Source organism: Melanotaenia boesemani, chromosome 2 (assembly GCF_017639745.1).
Source record: "Melanotaenia boesemani isolate fMelBoe1 chromosome 2, fMelBoe1.pri, whole genome shotgun sequence".
NCBI classification, from domain to species: Eukaryota; Metazoa; Chordata; class Actinopteri; order Atheriniformes; family Melanotaeniidae; genus Melanotaenia; species Melanotaenia boesemani.
This window is the reverse complement of record NC_055683.1, coordinates 15,864,661-15,872,482: the sequence shown is the minus strand read 5'-3', so window position 1 is coordinate 15,872,482 and position 7,822 is coordinate 15,864,661.

Below are 7,822 nucleotides of genomic sequence, written 5' to 3'. Positions count from 1 at the left end.
ACAAGGTGCTGTAAACATGCCTCAGAGATTTTGCTCCATATTGACATGACAGCAACACACAGCTGCTCCCGTTCCACCACATCCCAAAGCTGCTCTACTGGACTGAGATCTGGTGACTGTGGAGTCCAGTGAACTCACTGTCATGTTGGCACTAAACAGCACTTAATACCAGTAACTGCAGTCTTAATGCTGATGTCATTTGTGTTTTTCTCTATTTATAGGTGCTCCTGATGATTGTCTGCTTTGTTTTTTCATACAGAGGCTGTTACATTTCTCAACAAATGCAACAACAGTTTTTCTGTGTTGGTTCTACAGTTGCAACGTCCTTTTGTAAATCTCTCCTGATACTCCCGTCTCTATGGTTTCTTCTTGTCATGTCCAGCACTACAATGATACCCAACATAAAGAATAATCAAGTATCAATGGAAGCCGTATATCCTCCATTAAGCGCCCCATGCCTGAGATCATTTGTTCAGCACAACAAGGCAGCCAGTCCGTCTGTCTGCTGTTGCGATGCTAGACATGAAAAAAGATGGCACACTGTGGTCATAAAACAGTTTCTGCCACGTTTACAGTCACTTAAATCCCCTTTCTTCCTCATTCTGATGCTCAGTTTGAACTTCAAAGTTGTCTTCAACCATGTCTACATGACTGAATACGCTGAGTTGCTGGCATGTGATTGGCTGATTGCATATTTATGTTAACAAGCAGAGAACAGGTCAACCTGATAACGTGGCTGGTAAGTGTAAAATACTTTTTTATATATATATATATATATATATATATATATATATATATATATATATATATATATATATATATATATACTTAATGTATATATTTTTGCGCCTTTAAAGAGACTTGTACACCTCTGAGCTGGCACCTTTCAGGATTGATGGATGTCCCCTCTGTTTTTTCAAACCTTCAGTTCTTCCTGTTTTGCAGCAGGATCATTGCTCCTTTTCCTGCTTCTAGGCTCATGTTTTGGATCATTATCTCGTGTAGACTGAATCAGACTGACATTAGGCAGTGTGTTTTGCTCTGGGACACCTCGATAATGTGGTGCTGCTTTTTTCAGCACAGACTCAAAGCACACTCAGCCAGATGCAGCAAAGCAAGCTAATTTAGTTTCATCTGTCCATAAGACCAAAAGTCGTCTGCCTGAACAAAACATCTTTGTAAGATTTCTTTTCAGTCCACTTACCTTCAGAGCAATGTATGATGCAGCCACAGACGGAAGGAACTGGATCCTGTCGGTTTGAATGCGCGTTAGAGTCCTCTTTGTTTGATTTTGCTTCATTTTGACTATCATAGTTGATCTGGGTTCAGTTTTCCTCTGTGGATCTGTAAGAGGAAGTTGGCCACAGTCCCACGGATCTTAACCCCCCTGATAAAAGTAGGCTGCTATAAAAAGCTGTTTTAGCCTTTATATTTTGTGTTTTTGGAAGTTAACTTCTCCCCTTGTCCACTTTTCTTATGTACAAGCCTCTGTTTAAGGTTTTAGGTTGATTTATTCAACAGCTTTTACATTTTTTTAAGTGCAGGTTTGTATGAGTTTAAAATATTTCTTCTTCAGAAGAAGAATCTTGTTTTACCATCCAAACATTTTCAACCACGTTTTCATAAAAGAGCATTACATGAAACCTGCAGGAAACATTGAATCTGCTGCCCCCCTCTGGCTGTATGTGTGCACTACATCTGATTTTTTCTCCTGTGAGGATGATTAATCTGGACAGTAACATTAAAATAGAAAAGCCTCCTGTGGTTAGAATAAACAATGGTCAGGAAGTCACTTTTGGAGTGATCTTCTGCTTTTTTAGAAAGGGAGCTTAGTTCAGAAGTGTCTGTAAGACTGTTTTCAGCTTTAATAAGACAGATGTGATTAAATTTTAGGTAGTGTAGTTTAATACTAAGAAGGATACAAAAATGTAATTTGTTTTGGATATTTAACAGTTTTGAATTGTTCAAACATGAGCTGAGTTGGAAATAAATATAAGCATATGACTCAAAAGCAAACCAAAAAAAAAGTAAAATAATTTTCTATAAGTGAGCAGCAGTTGTCGGAGCAGAATGTGCAGACTGGTTGGAGATGATAGAAAGGACACAGGAAGTCAGATAACCTCTGATTTATAACAAACTTCTATCAGAAATCAGTGCTGCTTTTAACACAGTTGCCCAGAAAATCCTGTTTTTTATATGTTGTTTTCATTTAGTCTTATAAGTATCCGTAAACTGACAACATCTCCACTTTTTAATGTGTAAAAAGATTTAATGTGTATGAACTAGTTTAAGATGATGAGATAAAACATTATCATACACCACTGTTTAATAAATGAATGAAAGTTATATGACTGGGCTTAGAGTTATTTCTATAAATAAAGCTGAATTTTCCTAATAAGTCTGAATTTGAACTAGTGTTGCATCTTTTTATTGGTATTTATTTACTTCCTTGAATTGATGTTAAAAAAAACAAAGAACTAGGACACAGTTCAGTAAAATACTTGAAAAGAGAAAAGTATCCATGTTTCCTTGTACTTGCACTGTTATTTATCATTTTTCTGCCTGTATTGACAGTGGCAGCAACAGAGGAAGAGGAGCACAGTAAGTTAGTAATCAAGCTGTGGATGTTGCAGTTGCATGGCAACCAGACGAATGTGTCACACACACTTAGAACAACTGCTGTAATGTTGAACAGCTGTTTTGGAAACAAGTTTGGGCCTCAGACTCACTAAAACTGGTAAAACCAAAGACACATTCTCAATCTGACATCAACGTTGGTCTGGGGCCTAGTTAGAAAAAACATCCAATAATCACGAGAAAGTTTGATTCTGGACGGAGTTTAGGTTGATGCCGCTGTAAAACCTGCAGGTGTGTTTCCACTGGTTCAGACCCAAGGAAAAAGTTGTTTCTGACTGCTGGATATTGACGCTCCTGGTTAATTAAGAATTTTATTCAGCTTTACGGCCATTTGAACCAACACTAAATGATCATCAGTCACAAATGTTGAATCTACGTTGATGTCTGACAGAAACTAAAGTGAAAGTTATTATTTATGTTGAATAAATCTTGCTGTTTCAAGCACAGCTGACATTTTTGGATTCAGCCATGTTTTAAACAGTTAGCCTGAGCTTTGTTTTAGTTTTAAGGTCAGAAAGCTACGTAGTGTGTCTTTAAGGAAGCTAAGATCATTCAATGTCTGCACCAAGATGTTTTAAATCTTTAACTTAACTATTTCCATATTTGACACTGCAAAAACAAGTACAGATACTTCAATATCTGCCAGTCAAAATGACAAATTCAATACTTTTTCTAATACCGCTCTGCTGATACAAAACATGCCATTTGTTTTCACTTCTGCGAGTTTAAACACTAAAATTGCATGTGAAGCCCAGCCGCAGTTTATTCCTACTGTGTCACATGATTATGGTAGCCAATCAGATGTTATGTTGGTACTGTTAGCAATGATGAATTGACATTTCACTGGTTTAATGCAGGTTATTATATTCATATTACTTTACTGGTCACTTGTATTTTCATACTTGCAGAATTTATGTCCCTAACCCAGCTCCATACACAACACAGTGAGGAAAAAGTGTGTTCAGTCAGAGGCTTCTTCACTCCTCCTTATGAATTATTTCTTATATATATACACTACCGTTCAAAAGTTTGGGGTCACTTCCCTATTCAATCCCATGGCAAAGTGACCCCAAACTTTTGAACGGTAGTGTATATATATATATATATATGTATATATATATATACATATATAATGTGTGTCCAACAGGTCTTGTGGAGATGCATAGGGTTCTGTCCTTGGTCCTCTTTGTTTTTGTTGTACCTGAAGCCTCGTTGTCAGCTGACTCATGGTTTTAAAATTGCGTCCTATCATTTTTATGCTGATGATATTTAGTTGCATTGTTCCTTCAATGACTCAGTTTCACTTTTTATCTGTGCTCCTGGAATGTATGTCTTGCATCAAAAACTGGCTCTATTCAAATGACCTCAGATAAATTCAAGCAAAACAGAAACTCGGATTATTGCTCGCAATTAAAAAGATCCCCCTGACCAAAAACCATCTTGGTGCTCTGGGCTCATCTGTTAAAACCAGCCTCAGAAACCTACGGGGTTGTGTTTGATCACGCTGTGTCTTTGGAGGGTTATTCCTGACAGCTGACCAAAAATTGTTTTTATCATTTGAGATCTGTCTCTAAAGTTAGGAGAATGTTGTCAAAATCAGATCTTGAAATGATCATTCATGCTGTTATCTCATATTGATTGTAATTCTGTTTTCACTTCAATAAGTTTCAATAAGGCGACTTTCAACAGACTTCAGTTGGTGCAGAACTCAAACGCCGGAGCAGACATGCCCAGAACAGCCCACATCATCCCTACTGTATCAAAACTTCATTTGCTTCCAGTCAAATTTTGTATTGACTTTAAAGTTTTAGTGTTGACTTTCTGGGCGTTACATGGTCAGTTCTCCCAGTATATTGCCAACTTGCTGTGTCCCTTTTACTTGGGGTACATTCTTCTGTCTTTAGGCCAGAGCTTCCTGAAGGTCCCAGACACCAGTTTTAAAATCTGGGGAGACCTGGCTTTTCAAGCTGTAGCCCCCAGACTCAGGAATAACTTGCCTTTGTCTCTCTGTGTGGTCGCCTCTGTGGACCTAAAAACCAGCTGAAGTTTTTAGTTGGTAGTTATTTTATGCAATTATGTTTTATTGTTCCCATTTTATGTACATCACTTTATTTATAAAGCACTTTTCACAGATAAAATTCACAAACTTTTACTTTACTTGACTTCTCTGAAATCTCTCCAGCCAGTAAAAGTCAATCTGATGTTGACTCCATCCTGTCATATCTCATGTTTGGTCCCTTTCTCTCTTTCTTGTTCTCTCTCCCTTCAATAATGTCATTTTTTTCCTGAATCAACCACAGTAGCTGTTCAAAATAGCCAGTGTGTTGATATCCAGTTTCTAGCATGTGACACAGTGCCTCTAAAGTGAAATGCTACTGTACAGTGATGCATCTGGAAAAAAAAGGAAAGAAAGAGTTTCGAGCCACGAGGCTGAAGTTAGCTTCCGATTCGTAGCTTCCGATTCGCCAAAGGCGTAAAGGGCAATTCCACTTAATTTTTTAGACTTAACCCGTTTTAAACATGGTCCTATTAAAAAACTACAATACTTAACCTATCCAAATCTGGACTCAAATCTTCTAATCAGGATGTAGATTGATAAAAACACAGTTTGTGATTTGTGAAACCTTTATTCTATTTGTGAAAATGCAAAATAGCCTCATTTTATCTCATTTTTTGCATCTGGACCACATTAGACCTGGTCCTGTCGGAAAACTACAGCACTTAGACTCTTCAAACCTGGACTCAAATGTTCTACACAGCCCATTGATTCATAAAAACTCGGTCTCTGATTTGTGAAACCTTTATTCTATTTGTGAAAATGCAAATTACCCCCATTTTATCACATTTTTTCCATCTGGACCACATTAGACCTGGTCCTGTTGGAAAACTACAGTACTTAGACTCTTCAAACCTGGACTCAAATGTCCTTCAGAGTCCATAGATTCATAAAAACCAAGTCTCTGATTTGTGAAACCTTTATTCTATTTGTGAAAATGCAAATGAGCCTCGTTTTGTCACATTTTTGGCACCTGGACCACATTAGACCAGGTCCTGTTGGAAAACTACAGCACTTAGACTCTTCAAACCTGGACTCAAATGTTCTTCACAGCCCATAGATTCATAAAAAAGAAGTCTCTGATTTGTGAAACCTTTATTCTATTTGTGAAAATGCAAATGAGCCTCGTTTTGTTACATTTTTGGCACCTGGACCACATTAGACCAGGTCCTGTTGGAAAACTACAGCACTTAGACTCTTCAAACCTGGACTCAAATGTTCTTCACAGCCCATAGATTCATAAAAAAGAAGTCTCTGATTTGTGAAACCTTTATTCTATTTGTGAAAATGCAAATGAGCCTCGTTTTGTTACATTTTTGGCATCTGGACCACATTAGACCAGGTCCTGTTGGAAAACTACAGCACTTAGACTCTTCAAACCTGGACTCAAATGTCCTTCAGAGTCCTTAGATTCATAAAAACCAAGTCTCTGATTTGGGTGATTCTCTGTTTGCAGCAACATTGTGACTTCATGGCCTTTGAAAAAAAAACAAGTAATGTTTTATGTTTTTAAGATTTTGTTACTACACTGACATGTTTAACAATAAGAAAGGCATAGTGGTCAAGCTCAGGAGTGGATAAAATGATAATTACAGGTATTCTTCTTAAACATAGTCTCCGAATGTGTTCCACCCTGTTAGGGACATTTACATATGGACCACACATAGTTTAACATGTAAATATTGATCAATGTTGACTTTTTCTTATAAAGACTATGTCCCTTTTGCTAATATAATATGTTTTATTCTTTAAATTGTAACAGATAATTTAGTTATGAATAGTATTTGCCTCTATTATTAAAAAGAGAGAATTATTTAACTCATTTTTACTGACAACATGGAAAATATTGGTATTTTAAAAAACCTTTACTTATATGTGTATTTAATTTTCCTCACTTCCTAATATGGTGCAACAAGATTTACAGTCTTCAATGTTTTTAGTAAAAAAAAATTTTAAAAACTCCTTACTAACAGGGTGGTATGGAACATAACAGGGTGGAAAATATTTGTTCCCAATTCCAAATTCTGATGATTTTCCTCATTGTCCTGCATTTTGCCATCTGAAATGACAGGTATTACAAGGGTTGGTGATAGGTCTTGGGCTGACTCCGTTGCCACCTCTTTCTGTATTTCTCTGTTTTTGCTTTTTGTTTTGCCAGGAGAGCTGTAAGTTTTTCTATTTCTCTTTCCAGTCTTTGTTTATTCCTTTTTTTCTGACTTTGACCTAACTTTCTTTGCCTATAACAGAAAAGAAATCAAAAGACATAATTAACATGCAGTTGTATTCCTATGTTTTAAGAATAGAAAAATTTAACTTACTCTAACAAATAATCCTGTACAGATCAGAGCTCAAACCTTGAATATTCAGCAGGTGAAAGACCTGTTGGCATATCGGGGGTATTGGGTGATTCGGGTGGAGAAGGTATCGCTGCCCTAGCCTTTTCCCTGGTTTCTGCCTCTCTCTTTCTTTCCCTCCACTTTTTCCTCTGGGCACGCTTTTCTCGCTCAGTGAGGTCTGCAATTCTTTTTTTTTTTCCTGTCTCCTTGTCTCGCTCCCATTTTTTTCTTTTTTTTGAAGGTATCTGGCTCTCCTCTTTGGGTCTGCATCACGCTTTGCCCTGTACCGACGCTGTATCTCTGCCGCACTAAGCGCTGGTGCCATTTCCTAACAAATATTTATAATTTCATCATTTATTCAACAAACCAATTTTTCAACAATGTTTTCTATTGCATTACCCTGTATTATAGTGTATAATTATGTATATGGGTAGATAGTTATGTGTGTGTAATTACATATGTACACACACGTATACACACACGTGTGTGGGTGTGTGTGTACATATATAATGTTAAAAGACACACAAATATCTATAAATATGAAGTAAATAATGTTAATAACATTAAACTATAATTATAATTATGACTCTCCACCCTAATTTCCACCCTGTTAGGTCCATAGACCTAACAGGGTGGAACCTAACAGGGTGGAAATTTTTTAGCTAATCTAGCTGTAGCTCTTTAACTGATCAGCATTTAGCTAGCTAACCCTTAACAGAATAACACACCTTTAATAACTGAATTCAAGATGTGTTTTTTAATTTTCTGCTGGATAAACATTTGTCATTGTTTA